Raw genomic sequence first — 22,696 nt, forward strand, 5'->3', positions numbered from 1 at the left:
TCTCAGAGGCATATCGAAACGTTACATGCTTAAAATCTGTGCTCCACCCCATATCCAAATCTGCACTGTCTCTAATCCAGCTCCACAAGAGAATGCTTCCTCTGTTCATTCAGTTGCTCAAGTCATGAATCTGGGAAACAGGTTCTTGTTTCCAACCCCTCCCTTTCATCCATCACCTCCAGTGGAAGACCAGCCCTTTCCCATTCTGCTATTCCCACTCCCAATTTTCTCTCACCTCTGTTCACTTTTCTCCCTCTCTACTCTCCAGCCCAACTCTTAACCATCAATGTGTCTTCTCTGGATTACTGAAATAACCTTCCACTGGTCTCCCTGCTTCCCTTCTTGCTTCTTTCTAATCCCATCTAGACACAGTTGCTGAATGATCAAAGCCCAGCAGGTCATGTGAATACCTTGTTCTATATTCTCTCAATGGTTTCCCATTGGACTTGCAGTAAAATACAAGATGCTTAATGTGGCCTACAAAGCTTCACACATTCTATCTGCTGTCTCAGTCTCTAGACTCACAGCAAGCTGCTGTGTTGCCCCAGGCACCAACACAGGTGTTCCCATATTCTCTGAATGCCCTGAGCATTTTCCTCCCTCTGAGACATCACAAAGCCTAATCCTTTTTCTCCCCAACACCCATCCTTTGCCTTCTATTCCACTTCCTACCTCAGACTCCTCAAAGGGAATTTTCCTCAATCCAAATTAGATCCGTAAGTTACACTCATGGTACCCTTTTCTTTTCCATCATGGCAATGATTGTTGCCTGTGGTTTAAAGTCACTTATGAGGTGTACCTATTAAATGTTTGCATCCCCGCTAGACGTAAAGGCAGGAATTATGTCATTGCTCATCAATTAGCATAATCTCTAACACAAAGTACAGACTCACTATTTGCTAAATAAGTAAACGGCCTCGTATAGGTTGAATAACAAAGGAAGAAGGAAGAAGATGGAACCTTAGGGAAAAAAGAACATGCAAAGGGCTCCCCTGCTTGTCCAGTGGTTAAGAATCCATCTGCCAACGCAGGGGACATGGAGTTCCATCCCATGCGACCGGGAAGATCCCACATGCAGTGGAGCAACTAAGCCGATGTGCCACAACTCTTGAGCCAGTGTTCTAGAGCCCATGAGCTGTAACTACTGAAGTCCACGTGTTGTAGAGCTCACGTTCCACACCAGAGAAGCCACCACAATGAGAAGCCGGGGCACCATAATGAGGAGTAGCCCCTGCCGGCCACAACTAGAGAAAGCCATGCACAGCAATGAAGACCTAACACAGCCAAAAATAAGAGTAAATAAATGAATAAACCTTTACAAGAAAGAGAGAAAGAGAACTTGTAAAGAGGAAGCAAAGGAAGAGGAACCAGCAAAGGAAATAGAAAATTGTAGAGTCAGAAGAGAAAAAAAAATGTATGATTTTGAGAAAATTGCATGTTGGAAAACTGGGCAGAGTTTTTACTATATGCCCCATACAGAAAATACCAAGTGTTGGTGAGGAACAACTGGAGTTATCACACATCACTGATACAAGTGTGAAATGGTACATGCACCGTTTGGCAATATCAAAGCTGAGCATATGCCTACTTCCTGCACCAGCAATTCTTCTCCCAAGTTTATGCCCAAAAGAAAGAAGAATGCACACGTGCGCACCATAAATACACGGACGGGAATGTTTACTGCAGCACTATTTATTGTAGTTTAAAATTGTCATTGTTGTTGTTTTTAGTTGCTAAGTCATGTCTCACTCTTTTGCGACCCTATGGACTGTAGCCCGCCAGGCTCCTCTGTCCATGGAGTTTCCCAGGCAAGAATACCGGAGTGGGTTGCCATTTCCTTCTCCAGGGGGTCTTCCCAACCCAGGGATTGAACCCACATCTTCTTCATTGACAGGCAAAGTCTTTGTCACTGAGCCACCAGGGAAGCAGTTAAAAATTAGAATAATCCAAATGCCCACCAACAGTAAAATGAACAAATAATCATATATTCATGCAATGGGATATCATATAACAATGAAAATGAATGAATTACACTACACACAATGACCTGAATGTATCTCACAAACTTATTGTTGTGCAAAAGTAGTCAGGCATAAAAGAGTGTATAGCATTTGATTCTATTTGTTTAAAATTCAAAACCAAGCAAAACTAATCAGCAGTATTAGAACTCAGAATAGTGGTTGCCTTAGGGAAGAGTATGAAGTGCTGGGGCACAAGTGGGATTTTGGGGAGCTGGCATGTTCTGGTTCTTGACCTGGGTTTACTTTGTGATTATTCATTGAACTGTACACTCATGATTTATGCATCCTACGCTGCTGCTGCTGCTGCTAAGTCACTTCAGTCGTGTCCGACTCTGTGCGACCCCATAGATAGCAGCCCACCAGGCTCCCCTGTCTCTGGGATTCTCCAGGCAAGAACACTGGAGCGGGTTGCCATTTCCTTCTCCAATGCATGAAAATGAAAAGTGAAAGCATCCTATGTTAGACTTCAATAAAAGTTTACTTAAAAAGACAACTTGGTAGTCTTCTATTTAAATTGCTTAGCTGCTAGCTGCTAATAGATTATCACTGAATCTTTTCAGGAAATGAAAGTGTTGGTGTGTATGCCGCTTAGTGTGTATGTATGTGTGGGTGTCGAACAGTGAATATTCTTCAGAAATGCAGTCAGGTGAAAGGAAACATCAAATTTATTATGCTGTCTTAAATAACTTGGCTTATGTGCCACAATGTTTCCATAAACGATTCTCTATTCAATGAGAGTCAATCTACCTGTATTGTTAGAAGGATCTGAAGTAACCCCAACCGTATGCTACATCTATCAAATTTCATTTTACCCTCTCCTTTTATTCAGTAAATCATTCAATCACTGAGCATTGTCTCTGCACCAGTCCCAGTGAGAGCTGGTGGGGATTCAGAGAAAACTCTCTATCTCCCTTTCTTATCTCTTTTCTTAGGGCCTTAGGAATTCAGCAGGGATGCTTGCCAAGAGTGTCTGAGCCTCAGGAATAAGGGCAAGACTGTGTGAGGTTTTCACCTAGAATAGCTGGAAACTGTATAATCAAAGGGGCAAGGGAAACCAGAGTCCACTGGGAGAGAGAATTGGTTCAAAGAATCTGAAATGGTAGGCATGCTGACTTCAGGAAACAGATGCTAAAGAGATCAGGCACAGGTCAGGAAATAGCTGTAAAGATGACCCAAGGGGACTTCCCTGGCAGTTCAGTAGTTAAGACTCCCTGCTTCTACTGAGCAGGCCAGGGGTTCCATCTCTTGTGGGAGAACTTAGATTCCACCAGTCATGCAGCAAAAGAGATAACCCAGGGCTTCCCTGGTGGAGAAGGCAATGGCAACCCACTCCAGTATTCTTGCCTGGAGAATCCCATGGACGGAGGAGCTTGGTGGGCTACAGTCCACGGGTTGCAGAGTCGGACACAACTGAGCGACTTCACTTTCACTTCACTTTCCCTGGTGGCTCAGTGGTAAAGAGTCGGTAAAGAGTCCGCTGGCCAATTCGGGAGACATGGGTTTGACCCCTAACCCAGGAGGATCCCACATGCCACGGAGCAACTAAGCCCATGTGCCACGGCTGTTGAGTCTATGCTCTAGAGCCAGGAGCCGCAGCTATTGAGCCCATGTGCTGCAACCACTGAAGCCCTTGCACCCTGGAGCCTGTGCTCCACAACAAGAGAGGCCACCGCAACGAGAAGCCTGTGCGCCACAGCTGGAGAGGGGCCTGTGTAGCAGCAAAAAGGATAGCACAGCCAAAAAGAATAAATAAAATTATTAAAAAAAAAAAGATGGCCCAAGATAACAGAGACGGCAGAGAATCAAGAGTGGCAATAGGTGGGATCCATAACTGGGTGGATTTGTAAGGAGTGCAATGGCACCCCACTCCAGTACTCTTGCCTGGAAAATCCCATGGACGGAGGAGCCTGGTAGGCTGCAGTCCATGGGGTCGCTCAGAGTCGGACACGACTGAGCAACTTCCCTTTCACTTTTCACTTCCATGCATTGGAGAAGGAAATGGCAACCCACTCCAGTGTTCTTGCCTGGAGAATCCCAGGGACAGGGGAGCCTGGTGGGCTGCCGTCTATGGGGTCGCACAGAGTTGGATACGACTGAAGTGACTTAGCGTAGCATAGCATGGTCTCTAAAACTTTAGAAACAATGTTAAGTGACTAAAAGTCTAGCAGCCTTCTGTAATCCCTGCATGCATGCTAAGTCGCTTCAGTGGTGTCCAACTTTTTGTGACCCTATGGACTATAGCCCACCAGGCTCCTCTGTCCATGGACTTCTCCAGGCAAGAATACTGGAGTGGGTTGCCATGTCCTCCTCCAGGGGATCTTCCCTTGCACCAGCAATCCTTAAAAAAAAAACTGTTTGTAAAATACTCCAACCTCTGAATGCTCACTGCATGTTACAGTCTCTGTAACAGTGAAAAAAGGAAAGCAGCCTAAATGTGGCTCACCTGAAGGATGGATTAGTGGGTCATGATATGTTCATACAGGGCAGTAGAAGCAGAAGACCCAGCACTCCATGTATCAACCTGGGCAACGCCAAAGCGTAATGTTACTAGTTGCAGAAATCTACACTCTAATGCCATTTACATACAGAGTTTTAGAACACATAGAAAATGAGGGTTGTGTGTGGATCCAGGTTGTAAAAGTACAGAGTGCACGGGCATGACCATTGCTGGAGAGGGAAGTGACTCCCAGAAATAGGGAGAAAGGAAAGCAACCAGAAAGGGAACATAGTACATATATTTGTAGTATTTTTAAGCTCACAAGTGGAAACCCCAAGTTCATTATTTTTACTACCTGTTTTTTTTCCTACATGTCAGAGATATTTCATAAATACAAAAAATGTTTGAGCCACACACCAAAAAAGTCCTGCCTGCCAGGGAGGACTGTGCCTGCTTGACCTGTAATACACCAGTACAGGTGAATGCGTCACAAAAAACTGACATAGGCATCAAAGATATCCAGAGCCCATTTCTAATGGTGGCAAGAGGGAGGGCATGGGGCCAGGTTAAAGAAAAAAAAAAAAAATCTGGCTTTCTGGGAAAGAAGCTTTGGCAGTATGTTATCTGAAAACAAAATGACATGTTCTCAGCACTGATGCAGGGTTAAAAGGTTTACATCCATGTGAAAATCTGCCCAAACCACCATGTCCAGACCCTGTGACATGTAGGCAGGCAGGCAGGCAGGCAAGGATGACTCAACTCTCAATAGCTGGAGTCTGGGAAACAGCATGCCCGCAGAACTAGGCGCCGTGATGTTTTGGAATATGTGTCGGTGAGGTTCTCCATGTTAAGTAGCTTTACACGTTGTTATTAGAATCACGTTAGCGCAGTGCTACAGCAAACGTCCCACGTCCACAGATGATTCTTTCCTAGAAACCTATTGGTTTGCTTTTCTTCTCTTTTCCTTCTGAATAGCGGCTGACAGACAAAGGCGAGCTGGCCTGGGCCTTTGATGCCAATGCCAATTGAACAATAGCCCTGCTTGTGGCAATCACCCTCTTTGTTCAGCCAGGAGAATGCTGAAGCTGTTGCTCTCGTTGGATCCCGTGTATGTGGGTGGCCAGAGCAAGGTGCATTTGGCAGCCAGATGTAGATTCTGGGTGGTATGAGCTGACTGTCCACACAGCTAAAGCTGGGGACTTGGCTGGGACTCCTCTGACCAGTGCAATCAGAGAGACCAGATGGACTCGCCTCCTGGTCCTTTGAAGATGGTATCCTTTATTTAGCTAAAGGGGAGAGGCAGCCAACCATCTGACCTGGAAAGCATTCTCGGGCAGCCTGGCTCTTTCTGTGCACATCTAAAAGAAAGGGAAAGGGCACTGTTGAAAGGAAATTTAGGGAGCGCCTTTGCAAGCCACTGAGGAGTTTGTAAAATCACACTTAACAAATGGGCACCAGAGGTTCCATTAACCATTGGCAACTTCCCATTTATTTTCCTGGGGCAGCTCCACTAAGAAGGCAGATGACACTACAGGGAATTTGTCACCATTTCTAGGGGTTTTCTTGCTAGTGCTGCTATGGCCACCAGAGCATTTTCTAGCTGTGGGAGCTGCTCCTCACTGTAGATCACCCTCCTTAGAAAGACAATCTGGACGTGACTGGTAGGTTGGGGTGCAAGGGCTTTGCTTATCACACCCTTGTTTGTACTGTTCTCAGGTGGAGATACTGACTTCCTATCACACTCCCAAGAGGATCCGGTTATGACCAAGGCGTGTTGTGTTAGCCAGTCAGTCGTGTCTGACTCTTTTCAACCCACCAGGCTCCTAAGTCCATGGGATTCTCTAGGCAGGAATACTGGAGTGGTAGCCATTCCCTTCTCCAGGGGATCTTCCTGGCCTAGGCATCGAACCCAGATCTCCTGCATTGCAGGTGGATTCTTTACCATCTGAGCCACCAGGGAAGCCCTGTGACCACAGTGGGCTCAGCATAGAGCTCCACCCTGCCCACATCAGATCCTGGAATTCCTTTAAAATGCAGGCTAGGCTCTGTACTTCAACAAATCCATTTGAAATCAACCGACCACCTTGTGTTTTGAACTCTAATCCAGTTTCCACACTGTGGCTTCATACTCTCCCTGGCTAAGCCCTTTCAGATAGTCTACCTAATTGGATGGTATTCCCAATTTGGATGAGTGTTTCACCCCTTAATACAACTCTTTCCCCATAGAGCCTGCTCTAGTACCCTGCTCAACTCAATACTTGTTGGAGTTAAGGTGGAGATACAGGAGCACAGGGCCACTGTGCACAGTTGCATAAGTTATTCACTGCACAGTCTTCCAGACAAGATGTGAATGGGGACGGAAATACCATTCAAGAGTCCTATGGACTTACAGTATCTCCATCGCATCAGTACCTAATTTGTGCAAGTGCCAGTGTTAGTGTTTTACCTAATCAAATCAACACACCTTTTTTAAATTTTTATTTTATTTTATTTTTTTTTGCCCATTGCAAACAGCTCTTGGGATCTTAGTTCCCTGAAGAAAAGTGAAAGTGAAAGTTGCTCAGTGGTGTCCAACTCTTTGTAACCCCATGGACTAAACAGTCTTTGGAAATCTCCAGGCCAGAATACTGGAACTGGTAGCCATTCCCTTCTCCAGGGGATCTTCCCGACCCAGGAATCGAACCAGGGTCTCCTGCATTGTAGGTGGATTCTTTTCCAGCTGAGTTACCAGGGAAGCCCTTGAAAGGGAAAGGTGCTCAGTCGTGTCTGACTCTTTGCGGCCCCGTGGACTATACAGTCCATGGAATTCTCTAGGCCAGAATACTGGAGTGAGTAGTCTTTCCCTTCTCCAGTGGATCTTCCTGACCCAAGAATTGAACTGGGGTCTCCTGCATTGCAGGCAGATTGTTTACCAGCTGAGCTACCAGGAAAGCCCCCTGACCAGAGATCATAGTGAAAGCTCAGATTCCTAACCGCTAGACTAATTTCTGTTACTAGTGTTACCTATTTTTATTCCATTGTGATTGAAGAACATACTTTGCATAATTCCAATCCTTTTAGACTTATTGAAGGTTTTTTTATGGCCTAGTATATGATCTGTATCCGAGGATGTTCTATGTGCTCTTGAGAAGAATATATATCTTGAAGAGTATTTTATAGAAATTGGTTATCTCTAGTTTGTCTATAATGTTGTTCAAGTTCTTTATTTCCTTGTCAAGGTTCTGCCTGGTTGTTCTATCCATTATAGAAAGTGGAGTATTGAAGTTCCCAATCATAATTATTGAATTTTCTGTTTCTCTCTTCAGTTCATCAGGCTTTTGCTTCATGTATTTTGGAGCTATGTTTTTATCTTTATTGTTATTTATTTTTATTTATGTTTCGGCTGCACCCCACAGCTTGCAGGATCTGAGTTCCCCAGTCAGGAATCGATCCTGTACCCTCGGCAGTGGGGAGTGTGGAGTCCTAACCACTGGACTGCCTATGATTTGAGATGCATTTATGTTTGTAATTGTTAAATCTTCCTGATGAATTGACCCTTTTATCATTATCATTATCATTGCCTCCTTATCTCTAGCAACATTTTTGTTTTAAAGACTATAGTATCTGATAATAGTATAGCTGCTCCAGCTTTCTTATAGTTGCTATTTGCATGATATACATTTTTCAATCCTTTTACTTTCAAAATATTTGTATCTTTGAATCTAAAGTATGTGTCTTGTAGACAGAATATAGTTGGACCTCGTTTTTTATCCAGTGTGTTAATGCCTCTTAATAGAGTTATTTAATCAGTTCACATTTAATGTTATTATTGATATAGTTGAATTTACGTATGCCATTTTACAGTTTGCTATCTATATGTCTCATATAATTTTCATTCTTCTGTCCTTCTTTACTGTTTTCTTTTGCATCAGTTAACTGTTTTCACAGTTAACTGTGGAACATTTAAACTCCTTCTAATGATTCTTTCACTATGTACAGTTTTAGGACTTAATAGTTTCTCAATGACTTACTATATACATCTTAACTTATAAGAATCTACTTCAGATTAACCTCAGTGAGATATAAAAATGTTCAGGAAGATTCCCTGAAGAAGGAAATGGCAACAAGCTCCAGGATTCCTGCCTGGGAAATTCCATGGACAGAGGAGTCTGGTGGGCTGGGTCCATGGGGTCGCAAAAAGTCAGACACGACTTAGTGACTCAACAACAACAACATATAGCTCTATTTCCCCCTCCAAAGACCTCCTCAGACTTTGCATTCTGGAACGTTAACTCCAAAATACACTTTGAAAAGCTGCATAGCTTTATACGCCTCTTTTTCTTAACTTAATAATTCCCTATATTATTACAAACTCTTCATAAATATCATTTCTAATTATTTCTTTTTTTTTTGGCTGCACCATGGGGCTTGTGAGCTTCCCTCATGGCTTAGCTGGTAAAGAATCTGCCTGCAATGTGGGAGACCTGGGTTTGATCCCTGGGTTGGGAAGATCCCCTGGAGAAGGGAAAGGCTACCCACTCCAGTATTCTGGCCTGAAGAATTCCATCATCTGTATAGACCATGGGGTTGCAAAGAGTCGGACACAACTGAGCGACTTTCACTTACTCACTCATGGGGTTTGTAGGATCTCAGTTCCTTGACCAGGGATTGAAAACCAGGCCATAGCAGTGAAAGCTGGGAACCCTAACCACTAGGCAACCAGGGAACCCCTTCATTTCTAATTATTGCACAACAAGTCCATCAGGTTGAATATACCACAATTTTAAAAACTTAAAAAAAAAAACCTTTTATTTTATATTGGAGTATAGCCATTTAATAATGTTGTGATAGTGTCAGGTGGACAGCAAAGGGACTCAGCCATAAAAAACTTTATTTTAGAACAGTTTTAGATTTAGAGAAAGAATGGGAAGATAACACAGATTTTCAATACATGCTACACCCAGTTTTACCTCTATTGTCTATGATTTACTTTTGTTTCGTTCTAATTTTTCACCATTTTAAGTAATGCCATGGTGAATATATTGTGCATTAGCATTTCTGTATTTTAAGTTTTTTACATGAGGTAGACTTTTTACGGAGAAGGCAATGGCACCCCACTCCAGTACTTTTGCCTGGAAAATCCCATGGATGGAAGAGCCTGATAGGCTGCAGTCCATGGGGTCGCTAGAGTCGGACACGACTGAACGACTTCACTTTCACTTTTCACTTTCATGCACTGGAGAAGGAAATAGCAACCCACTCCAGTGTTCTTGCCTGGAGAATCCCAGGACGGGGGAGCCTGGTGGGCTGCCGTCTATGGGGTCACACAGAGTCGGACACGACTGAAGTGACTTAGCAGCAGCAGCAGATTTTTTACAGAGATTCAATTACCAAAGTCAAAATATTTTAGAATGTATTAGACTTTATAAGATTAAAGTTCCAGGCTTGGGTCTGTTATCACAATTCTGCTTGGCATCAACATAGTAATTACATTATGATTTCTGGGTTTGTTCCTGTGAAAGGTGTACTTCTTAAGTATAGTCTGTAGTGTAAGACGGTCATGAAACTAAATAGTTTCTAAGAATTGACTGAGGTCCTCGGTATGAGATGATCTAAACACCCCCAAATAGACCTATTTAAGTCTAACCATGCCAGTCACACTTACTGATCAGCCTAACCATAATTAAATATATAACAAGGCAATTAGCCTTTTCAATTTGACCACAAGATAGAGAATTCAACAAAAATTATTTACATTTGGTCCCATGTGGTAGAAAGTTGGTCTAGACGAGTCAGTCATTCTCGAAGTATGGTCCCCAGACCATCAGAATCACTGGTCTGGAGAGACCAGATAGTGAGGAATGACCTTAACATTCAGGTGCAGAAGTCAAAACCCCTAAACCTTCAAATCTGACATGTTTAACCTCACATTCAGCACCAAGTACTTGTGCATGTTGGCTACAAACACTTCACCTTTCCCCAGTTGATAAGATAAAGGACAAAGGAAGGATATAGATAAACATCAAGATAACCATTTGGGAGTGATCTGATATAGGAAAAGGAGGTAATAAATCACTGACGTTATAAAACCACTTTTTGGTATTCAGGCCAGGCTGACTATGGCTGGAGTGAGGTTGCTTGAGCTCAAAGCCCATAGCAGGCAAATTCAATATTCTCTCTCAGCTGGCATTTGAGAGCAAGGTCTTGGTATAGCCTGTGCCTCTCCTGCCATGAGTAACTCCCAAGATGTAGAGAAAGGGCAAGTTAGAAGGCTCCTGGGACTCTATTATTTTTTTTTAATTTATTTGTATGTTTTGGGTTGCACTGAGTCTTCGTTGCTGTGCAATGGCTTTATCTAGTTGCAGCAACCGGGGGCCACTCTCTAGTAGCCGTGCACAGGCTCCGCAGTGCGGTGGCTTCTCTTGTTGCAGAGCACGGGCTCTAGGTGTGTGGGCGTCAGTGGTTGTGATCAGCAGGCTCTGGACCACAGGCTCAGTAGTTGTGGCGGCCCACAGGCTTAGTTGCCCGCAGCATGTGGAATCTTCCCAGACCAGGGACTTAACTCACGTCCCTTGCATTGGCAGGTGGATTCTTAACCCCTGGTCCACCAGGAAAGTCTTGGGACTCTTGAACCCATGGCTACAGTTCAGAGGCTGTAGAGGCTACCATGCCACCTGAGTAGCCATTGGCCTATGGCCCATGGTGAGTGACACTGTGGCAGAAGGGAACCATGGTCACATAGCCTGGGAGAGTCATCTCAGAGAGGGCATGAAAGTTTCTGAGGCTTTGCAGAAAAGCTGCACCAGTGTGCTTTCCCTCACCCACCCTGGTGGCGATGAGAACGTGAGTGTTGTAGTATGAAAAACAGGGCTTAGTTTGCATGCCTTGTGTTCATTTTTAAAATCGTATAAAGTCTGGGGAATTATAAATACTTCAGAGCATAAAGGATCAAGCCAAACCCTAGCAAGCTGAAGGGTTCTCCTAGTGTGCATGAGCTCCAACTTCTTCCTTATCCTGGTCCCTGGGAGTAGGTGATTGGCTGTGGGGTAGTCAGAATATAAATGGGGATGAAGCACAGCAAACCAGGGAATGGCCCCAGATCCTTCTCCCAGTCCTGTGGGCTGGAAGTCGAGGCAGGGAATAGGGAAGAGAGGAGGAATAGAATTAGCCATGCTCAGGTGTAAAGGAAGCTGGAAGTTAAAAGAGACCTTGTCACCTGAAGAAGAACAAAGTTGGCCGGGGCCAGAGGGAGGTTTTATTGTTGTTCAGTTGCCAAGTCAGGTCCAACTCTTTGTGACTCCGTGTACTATAGCACACTGGGCTTCCCTGTTCCTCACCATCTCCCCGGGTTTGCTCAAACTCATGTCCATCGAGTCGGTGATGCTATCCAGTCATTTCATCCTCTGTCATCCCCTTCTCCTGCCTTCAACCTTTTCTAGTATCAGGGTCTTTTCCAATGAATCGGCTCTTCACATCAGGTAACCAAAGTATTGGAACTTCAGCATCAGCAATCAGTCCTTCCAGTGTTGATTTCCTTTAGGATTGAATGATTTGACCTCCTTGCATTGCAAGGAACTCTCAAGAGTCTTCTCCAGCACCACAGTTTGAAAACATCAATTCTTCAGTGCTCAGCCTTCTTTATAATCCAACTGTCACCCTCTAAATAAAGAGGAGGATCACCTGATGCGAAGAACTGACTCATTGGAAAAGACCCTGATTCTGGGAAAGATTGAAGGCAGGAGGAGAAGAGGACAACAGGGGATGAGATGGTTGGATGACATCACCGACTTGATGGACATGAGTTTGAGCAAGCTCCAGGAGTTGGTGATGGACAGGGAGGCCTGGCGTACTGCAGTCCATGGGGTCTCAAAGAGTTGGACACGACTGAGTGACTGAACTGAACTGAACTGTCTGATCTATGACTGAAGGGCAAATAGGGGAGGAAAAAAATCTCTAGAAGACCCCCAAATATAGGAACCCCACTCCTGGGTGGTCAAAGTGGAAATATTAGGTCTAAAAGGTACAGTTCCCACTTCTGCTCCAGAACTCAATAATTGTTAGGAACTACCCCAAAAAGGGGAAAAGACCCACATTTCTTATTGTAGACCCAAATGCTTTCCAGGTTTACCAATCTGAGGTACTTTAGCAGATAATCCCAAATGTATCTAGTGCCAAATCCCCACCCACATAATCGTCAGACCTCTGACCCTGTGGGCATTTCCCCTCCCAGTTGTGATCCCCCTGGAGCACTCAGAAGGTCTTCCAGGTGCTCCTGTGGGAGCCTGGCCCACCGCCTGAGCCCTGCTCCAAACTGTGACCTCAGCCTTCCCCTCGGGCCAAGAGCTCTGGCAGCCTGCTCACAGCCTGCCGCCCACAAGGAAAACCGTTCTGGGACACCCTGTTACTCTACCAAGAGAAGCAAACAACTCTTTGTCACTTGTCATGTTTGGTCTGGGGACTGGGACAAATTAAGATATTCAGGCCAAAGAGCAATCTGGAGTTCAGAAGACCAGGCAGGTCAGTTTGTACTGCATTTTTATGGGCACAAATAAGTACTATGGAAACTGGCATTACTGATAATTGCCTCTGATGAACAGCAGTGTGCTACAGCGCTCTGTGGTTTCATCATGGCTCTAATGTTAAGACACACGATATGACTTCCACATGAAATTTTTCAGTTTTTTTCCTTAATTTTCACGGATCGTCAGAGATGATAATGGTTAGTGTTCACTCAGCTAGCTCTGGCCTGGCAGAAGATTGCAGAAAGAAATAGCCTAACAGCGACTAGTCCTTTACCCTGGGTTCAGACGGCCTACCTGTGGCCAAGGCCAGGGTATGGAGAGGATCATTAAGGACAGGCTGCTTTTGGTAAACTTGTCCACATTCCTAGCATTAGCGTTAGTCGCTCAGTCATGTCCAACTCTTTGTGACCCCATGGACTGGAGTCCATCAGGCTCCTTTGTCCATGGGATTTTCCAGGCAAGAATACTGAAGTGGGTTGCCATTTCCTTCTCCAGTCCGCATTCCTAGGAGGAGAAAAATCTCATCCAATAGACTGATCAATTCCCATGATGGCATGGGTCAGCATGTTTTTACATTAAAATTTGTTTGCCTTTTAAACCTCTACTGATTTTTTTTACTCAAAAAGTAATGCATCGTTCAAGCAAATCAAATAATTCAAAGGCATTTAATAACCTCTCCCTTTTCCTTTCCCTTTAGTCCATCTAACGTTTCAGTGCCACCATGTTGAGTTTGCCATTTTTCCCACGTTTCTTTAAATGCACCTGAACATATTTACATATATAAGGTGTGGGTGGTGTTTTTTTTTTTTTTTAATAAAGCAGTTCTAATTATTAGATACTGGTCTGTGACCCTCTAGTGCCAGGAAAACAAACTCAAACCTGTGTTCAGAGCTGTATGTACTGAGTAGCCAGAGTTATTATGTTGCTGTTGTTCAGTTGCTAGGTCTGTCTGACTCTTTGCAGCCCTGTGGACTATAGCATGCCAGGCTCCCCTGTCTGTCACTGTCTTCCAGAGTTTCCTCAGATTCATGCACACTGAGTCCGTGATGCTAACTAACCATCTCATGCTCTGCCACTCCCTTCTCCTTTTGCCTTCAATCATGTCAAATTGTAATATCTACTGTGTGAGAGACAGTGTTCTTGGGTCCTTAGCTGTCACCTTATTTATCTCTTACAGCAAACCTATGAGCTAGATACTATTATTATCTCCATTTTGCAAATGAGAAAACTGAGGCCAGCACAGTTAAGCAGTTTCCCACTTGACCATGAGCTCTGTAAGTGAAGAAACCCTGTTTTTTCCACCAGTGTATCACCTGCATCCAACATAGAGTTGACACGTAGTAGAGCCTGGTGCATAGATTTTGGCTATGCTATGGTTGTGAGTTCATGTAGACAGCAAGTGGTGAGGCAGGGTCTGAACCTGTGCCTGCCCCTAGCTACTTTGGTATCTTTGAAGTAGTGGCCCTGGGGATGGGGTACTGAGCTTTGCATGCTGGGGCCTCTCTTTAGTTCTTGGGACCACAACACAACACTCCCTTCTGAGCCTGTTCAGGCTAAGCAGGGTGAGTGAGGTGACCACCTGAACTGGCAAGTAGAACCACGCCCCCAATAGAATTCCTTCCTCAGGGCAACTGTCTGCAGTTTTATTCCATCTAATATTCCTGTGACTTGGTGTGCAGAATGTCTATAAAGGCAGACAAAGAGCAAAGCTTTCTGGAGACTGGCAAGTGGCCAGTGCTTCTGCTTTGCTGACTGAGGAGAAACAAATGAAAAATGAATGGATGTATCTGCTCTAGACGCTCATGCACCAGGCACATTCACTAGCAGGATATGCAGTTTGCTCCCGGAACGGTCAGTGGTTTTGTGAATGAAGATACTGAGATTCAGGGAGGTATAATGATGGTCCACAGCTCTAAGGGGCCCAGACCCTATACAGTTGTATAGAGTCTCTCACACTTACCCTTAAAAAAGACCAACATTTTAAAATCTGGATTTGAATTGAGGGTGTTTGTTTCTGAGCTGAGTAATGTTTTGAGGCTGGCTAGTACATTTTTGGAGCCAACTCTCTCACAGCCTTCTGTCCTGTCCTTCCCCCACTTCTGCCTGCCCCTTCATAGTACACGTGTGCACAGTCCCACACCTGGCACCTCTGCCCCTCAGGTTGCATTTTCTTACCTTCCCTCAATCAGTCTTGCCAGAATTAAGTGAAACCAACCAGTCCTAAGGAGGTTCCTTGGCTGCTCTTCGGCTTGGCAGCTTGTTAATTCTGAAGGGGAGGATTGCATTTGAGAGCAAGTATTACCTTTATCTTCTTGTGATGCTGGTTTGTGATTTCCCTGCCACTGCTGTGAATAGTAGGTATTGGAAAACAGAAAAAAAAAAAAAAGAAAGAAAGAAATGGTTAACCTCTTCATTGGCCTTCAGCATGGTGGCTCCAAAAAGCTGTTGTGAATAGCTCTTGGTAACAAATGGGATTATATTCTTCTTCGTCATCCACCCTTTTCACCCCAGTACAGTAGCAGTGCTGAGACCTTCAGGGATCACATCAACTAAATCCCAAGTTAGAGGTATTTTAAATTCAAAAATCCACACTCAGTTGCACCTGTTCTTTCCTGGCTACCATGGTGAATTTGGGCTTTGCATCTAACGCCTTGAAAATTTATTTTAAAGTAAGTGGAGGCTTGTTTTGAAGTTGAAAAGTTATTTAAACATGCATCCTGGACAGCATGGCCGAAAGTGGAGTATAAATGCATCAGGATCCCCACTTGAGATTTTCATTTTAGCCCAGTGCATTCAAAGCAATAATCTACATTGTGCCCAGCCAAGTAGTGAGTGACTATGCTAGGAAGATTAAAGGATTATTATTTTTTTAATCCACTGGAACCCAAGCCATGATCCCTCTCTCAGTAACATTAATAACTATAATGGACTACATTCAGATATCTCTTTTCTTCAAGAGTCTCAAAATGTTTTGTTTTGTTTTGCCAAATGTAACTTACCAAATCACAGGTTGATTTTTAAGAACTAGAAAAAGCCTCAGAGATCAAACCAGACAAACTCCTTATTTAAAGCTGATGTTTGAGGCCCAGGCAAGATGGATGACTCGGTCTCTCATAATCCACTTACTGACAGAGCAAAACTCAAACCCAGACCATCATATTCTTAGCCTGTAGTTTTTCCTCCCACACTCTTGTCTTTCAAGGTATGCTCTGGGGATTTACTACATGGCATCACCAAAGAGCTTGTAAGAAAAGCAGAATCTCAGGCGCCACCCGGGCCTGCTCATTCTGAACCTGCATTTTAACAAGAGCGCTCCTGCAGTGTCCATGTGCACATTCAAGCCTGAGAAGCCCTGCTTTCCATCTCTCTGCCACTGCCCGCAGCTCTGTGACCTTTGCATTTGACATCAGACCATTTTCTGGACATGCCCAAGAAAGTGCAATAAAATAAGTACAATAATCCTGTGGAAAGAACACTCCTTAAGAAAAGTGTTATAGTGACATCTGACCACAGCAATGAAAGAGAAAGATCAGAAGAGAATCCCTCTGGCACTTTTGCAGAGAACTTAAGCTGTGCACTTGGAAAAACAGGGTCCCTGCTCTGAATAAGCTTATCATCAGGTGAAAGAGAGAAATGTAGGGTCCAGGAAGCAAAAATTTTATTGAATTCTAAATCAGGATGCAAAGAGTTTAGGGAAATTTTCCTGCAGGACACCTTTAATTTATCCTCCCCCCTGTTGCCAGAGAGAAATTTCTACATAGCAGCATTGACTACCTCTTGTCCTTCAGTGATCCACCACTGCCAGCAGAATAAAGTCCAAAGTCCCCTGTGCTATTCCTGAGATTCCTCTTCAGCCTCAGCATCCTTTCCACATCACCCCTTCTCATACCCTTGTGCCCCAGGAACACTGGGCTGCCTGCAGTTCCCTAGTCGGCCATGCCTTTGTTCATCTCAAAGACACCTAAATAATTCATCCTCCCTTCCCCATCCCTTCATCCGGCTAATTGTTTCTCATCCTTGTGGTCACTGACAACATGCAAGAAATGTTCTTCAAATTTTAGATAGATGCCTCTCCTCTATATTCGCATTATGCCCTGAGCTATGGACTAGATGTTGGTATCCTCCCAAAATTGATGTGTTGAAGCTCTAACCACCACCCTGCCCCCAGTGTGATGGTATTGGAGGTGGGATCCTTGGGAGGTGATTAGGTCTAAAAGAGGTCACGGGGGTAGGGCTCCGCCGTGATGGGATCAGTGCCTTTATAAGAAAAGGAAGAGGGTGTCCTTGGTGGTCCAGTGGTTAAGACTCTGCCTGCCAGTGCAGGGGACACGGGTTGAATCCCTGGTCCAGGAAGATTCCACAGGCTGCGAGGCAACTGAGCCCATGTGCCACAACTACTGAGCCAGAGCCCTAGAACCAGAGAGCCTCAACAAGAAAAACCACTGCGAAAAAAAGCCCGTGCACCACAACTAGAGAGAAACCCCGCTCGCCCCTGGAGAAAGCCCATGCAACAACGAAGAGCCAGAGCAGCCCAAATAAACGCGTAAATGAAAAGGAAGAGCCACCAGAGCTCTCTCTCTGCGTGTGAGGACACAGCAAGAAGGCAGCTGTCTGCAAGCCAGGAAGCAGACTCTTACCAGAAACCAAAGAATCAGGCTCTCATCCGGAAGCAAATCTGCCAACACCTTGACCTTGGACTTCCCAACCTCCAGAACTAGGAGAACTAAATGTCTGTTGTTGAAGTCATCTTGTCTCTGGTATTTTTTTATGACAACCTAAGCAGACTAAGATGCTCTGTGCCCCCACCCCCAGTGTCCTGCTGTCTGCATATTCCTTTTGTCCCACAAGCAGCAGGCTCCTTGAGGGCCGGGGGCACGTCTCTCATTGTCCATCCCCAGAACACTGGGCTGTCAAGCGCATTCCACAGACGCTTATGAAATGAATGGGGGAAAGAAAAGAGTGTGTGAATAAATATGTGCTTGCAGGAGATGGAATTTGAGCTGAGCCCTGAAAGATGGATTTTAATAGCTATGGGGAGGAAGAAAGGAATGAATAGAGGCAGAGAAACAAGGACAAGGACCGTGATGAGTGAGCACACGGAAAGAATTAGGGAAGTGAGAAGGATGGGGAAGTTTTGTCTATGACAAGGGTGAGGGAAAATGGGCTTTGAGGTCAAGCAAAGGAAGTTGATTTTCTACTGTTACTGATGTCAAGTTTTCTTTTCTTTTTTTTTTTTTTTGGCTGCCAGGGCATACAGGATATTAGTTCCCCAACCAGGGATCAAACCTGTGACCCTTGCAGTGGAAGCACAGAGTCTTAACAACTGGACCACCAGAGAAGTCCCACTGCTGTCAATATTTAAATTTTTTGTTTTAAAGTATAACATAGATACAACAAATTGCAGGCATCTTGAGATTATAGCTTGATAAATTTTTGCAAGGGGCTGAATTGTATCTGCCCCCCAAACCCTGCATTCCTGTGTTGAAGTCCTAAGCCCCCAATACCTCCAAAGGGTCTGTAAAGAGATATTTACATGAAAACAAAGCCATTCGGATGGGCCCTTGTGTCCTTATAACCAAAAGAGATTAGGACAAAGACACACATAAAGGGACCATGTAAAAGCAGTCAGATGGCCATCTATAAGCCAGCAAGCGACTGAAGCAATTTAGCACGCGGCACACAGCTCATCAGTGGTAGATCTGGTTTCAGACCCAGATACCCTGACACCAGTTCATCCAAGTTCTCCAAGCAGAGGTGATCACCTGAGCTCCTTTTTATCTCCCAGTCTCCAAATACACTGTGTGCATGGGTGCTAAGTTGACTTTGCCACTGCTAAGCTGCTAAGTCACTTCAGTCCTGTCTGACTCTGTGCTATCCCATAGACGGCAGCCCACGAGGCTCCCCCGTCCCTGGGATTCTCCAGGCAAGAACACTGGAGTGGGTTGCCATTTCCTTCTCCAATGCATGAAGGTGAAAAGTGAAAGTGAAGACGCTTAGTTGACTTTAATTGTGTCCAATTCTTTGTGACACTATGGACGGTAGCCCCCCAGGCTTTTCAGTCCATAGGATTCTCCAGGCAAGAATACTGGAGTAGGTTGTCATGCCCTCTTCTGGGGGATCTTCCCAATTCAGGGATCAAACCCGTGATTCTTAGGTCTCCTGCATTGGCAGGCAGACTCTTTACCACTGGCACTACCCGGGAAGCCCCCTAGTACACTGGCGTAGTGATTTTCTATCCCATGGTTTGAAATTCTAAATGCTGTGGTGCCGATGTCTTCAGAACTGAACAAGTCTTTGCCATCAGTAAGTTCTTACTGATGCCTAACCTTAAACACCCTGGTTGCCTTTTAATGAAGGATGTGGCCTTCCCTCTCTTCTGCTGCCTAGGGAGTTTGGATCAGCTGTCTGTCTTTGTTATTATCTTGGCTCCTTGAACACAGTATATTTATTAGCAGTTGTTCAAATTTCTTAAAAATGTGAGCTTCTCATTCTCTTCCTGCACTCTGGCCCTTGAGTCCAAGCTCCTCCTACACAGTCTCTTTCCTCACCAACAGCTCAGGTTTCTTCATCAGTCTGGCACATGGAGCCCCAGTATAGCTCATAGTCCCTGCAGGTCTAGAGGAAGACAAGATTATATTTCCACAATTGTGCTTCCATGCATATTTTGCAATTTCAGAGCTGTCCATAAGCCTGAAGAAATATCTTATACTCAAGCACATAAAAGACATTGACAGGTGCAAAACTCTGAACCACCAGCATTTAGCCAAAAGCGTTTCTAGGCCTTTCTCTTCAAACAATTTTGTTTCCTCTCCTCTTGTGCTCCAGATTCATCTCTCTCTGTGTTATTTTTTTAAATCTTTTTCTGATAATTGTGTGTTTATAAAATATCACCTCACGTGCACCCAGCAAATGTGCAAACTGTTTCATAATTAAAGAGAGCCCAGTTCCCCCAAATCTGGCATGTGTGATTAAAACACATGATTTGCTCAGTGTTTTAATGGAATGTGTGGCTAAAGTGCTAGAGCCCCACTCAGAATCACCAGCTGAAATGATGCTCAGAGCGTTCAACCATTATGTTTGTAGTCTTACATTGCCTTTATCAAGTTATTGTATTTATTTTTGACCAAGAAAAACCCACTCCTCTTAGAAGAACAGCAGAATTCTTTGGAGAGACAGAAAAGAGCCATTTGGGGAAAACAAAATGCTCAATTTAGAAACATTCTGGATTTCTAATTGTCCCTCCCCCTCCTCCGCCTCAACCTGAATCATCTGAGAAATGTGTCTTATTCCATAGCAGGTATCTGGCCATGCACATCATAAGCTAATTAATCATTGTGGCTATTTATAGGTATGACTTGCATGTAGGATATTAATAATAATCATATCAACATTACTATTAACAAGAATGAATTGCACATGTATTGAGGGCTTCGTGGTGGCTCAAACGGTAAAGAATTTGCCTGTAATACAGGATACCTGGGTTCAACACCTGGGTTGGGAAGATCCCCTGGAGAAGGGAATGGCTACTTATTCCAGTGTTCTTGCTGGAGAATTCCAGGGACAGAAGAGTCTGGCAGGCTACAGTCCATGAGGTTGCAAAGAGTGAGATATGACTGAGCAATTAACAGTGAGTTGTATGATTTACAACTATTTACAACTATTTTAGCCTTTTCCAATGTCCCTGAGATAGGCAGTGTAGGTTTTAGTATTCCCATTTTACAGTTAAGAACATGGAAGCACAAAAAGAGATGAAGTGAGTATACAGTTGGAGAGATAAAGCCTTGCAGGTCACATTTGCTTATAGATTGACAGGAGAATGAATATAATCTCGAGTTACAATTGATCTACAGAATTTACGTACTTAAGCTCTATACTCCCAGTGAATATCTATGTCTTCAAGTGAACAATCTTAAGACCCAGCTTGCTGTTTCCTATCTTGTAGATTCAGATATCAACTGAGAGACTGTCCATCACATCTGGTATCTGAAATGCCCAAATCTGAGGCATGTAATTATCTGTTTCAGTTTTGAGGCTAAAAGTCCTCAAACTTTCGCTACGTGATAAGCCATTTTTTACCTCATTTAGGTGATGGGGTAAAATGGTTTTAATGTATTCCTTCCATGATAAATGTGGGTGACCCATTTGCTTCACTGATGTCAATAATTCACATTAACATTTGGATTAGCACCTTAGTGTGTCAAAGCATTTTCACTTATAATATTTGATTCTGCCTGAAACCCTATAATCCAGGTTGGGTTCATGATAACATTACCCTGTCCAGGCAAGAAGGCCAAGGTACAGTGAATAAGACACTCAAGTATTTATGGTATGTCTATTAGGAGACAGGCGCTGCACCAAGTGCCAGGGGTGGTGACAATCATGACAAGAAAAAACAGATGCAATCCCACCCCTTAATGTTATAGTCTAGTGCAGTGAGTAGGCAATCAAATAATCATAACAACCAATGTGAAATTTGAACTGAATGTAATAGTCCTTTCATCCACACAGTCCATCCAGACATTGTACAAGCCAAGTGTTCTAAAAATATGTAAGGTTGATACTTCTCTGGTGGTCTAGTGGTTAAGAATCCCTCTTCCAGTGCAGGGGATATGGGTTCAATCCCTGGTCCAGGAAAATCCTACATGCTGCAGGACGACTAAGTCTGCACACTACACCTACTGGGGGAGGGGGGTGGGGGCGGAAACTCATTAAAAAAATATGAAGTTTTAAAAAGACATGCCAAGTTTTTATAAGGAGAAGAATATATTACTCTGGGAACCTCGAATGGGGATTTGGCCTTTTCAGACCCAGGACAACTTTCCTGGGAAAGTAAAATAATCTCAAGATACAGAAGATAAGTGAATGGAAAGTGAAGAGACTGATCTTGGAGGCAGAGAGAGGAGCACGTGAAAATGGCCTGCAATGAGAAAGAGCTCAGCATGACCACTGGAGGTGAATGTGATGGGATGGCAGAGCATGGAAGAATACAACTCGCCACAAAGCTGAAAAGGCTGCTTCTATGTGACAGGTTTTAAATTTGTATTCTAATGACTCTATGAGAAGCATAAAAGATCTTCAAGTATGAGGATAGGGAGGGACAATTTGGTCTGTGGTTTGTAAAGAATATTCCAGATACGATAGATATGATGTAGAGAACACATTGAAGAAGGCCAAGATGGACGTGGGTTGAATAGTCAGATGAGTATTGCAGAAGTCCAAGTGAAGAAAGGTGGACAGTGAATTGAACTTAGACAGAAGATGGATTTGCGAGATTTTTAGTAGGGAAACTTTGGAACTAAATGGTAGATTGAATATGAAGATTAGTATGAAGCAGTAAACTGAGAATTTCCAGATGTACAACCTGGATTTAGAAAAGGCAGAGGAAACAGAGATCAAATTGCCAACATGGATCATAGAGAAAGCAAAGGAATTCCAGAAAGACATCTACTACTGCTTCATTGACTATGCTAAATCCTTTGACTGTGTGGATCACAACAAAATGTGGAAAATTCTTCAAGAGATGGGCATACCAGACCACCTGACCTCCTCCTGAGAAAAATGTATGCAGATCAAGAAGCAATGGTTAGAACCAGACATGGAACAATAGACTGGTTCAAAATTAGGAAAGGAATATGTCAAGGCTGTATATTGTCACTCTGCTTATTTAACTTCTATGCAGGGCACATCATGCGAAATGCCAGGCTGGGTGAAGCACAAACTGAAATCAAAACTGCCGG

Source organism: Bos indicus x Bos taurus, chromosome 25 (assembly GCF_003369695.1).
Source record: "Bos indicus x Bos taurus breed Angus x Brahman F1 hybrid chromosome 25, Bos_hybrid_MaternalHap_v2.0, whole genome shotgun sequence".
Taxonomy (NCBI): domain Eukaryota; kingdom Metazoa; phylum Chordata; class Mammalia; order Artiodactyla; family Bovidae; genus Bos; species Bos indicus x Bos taurus.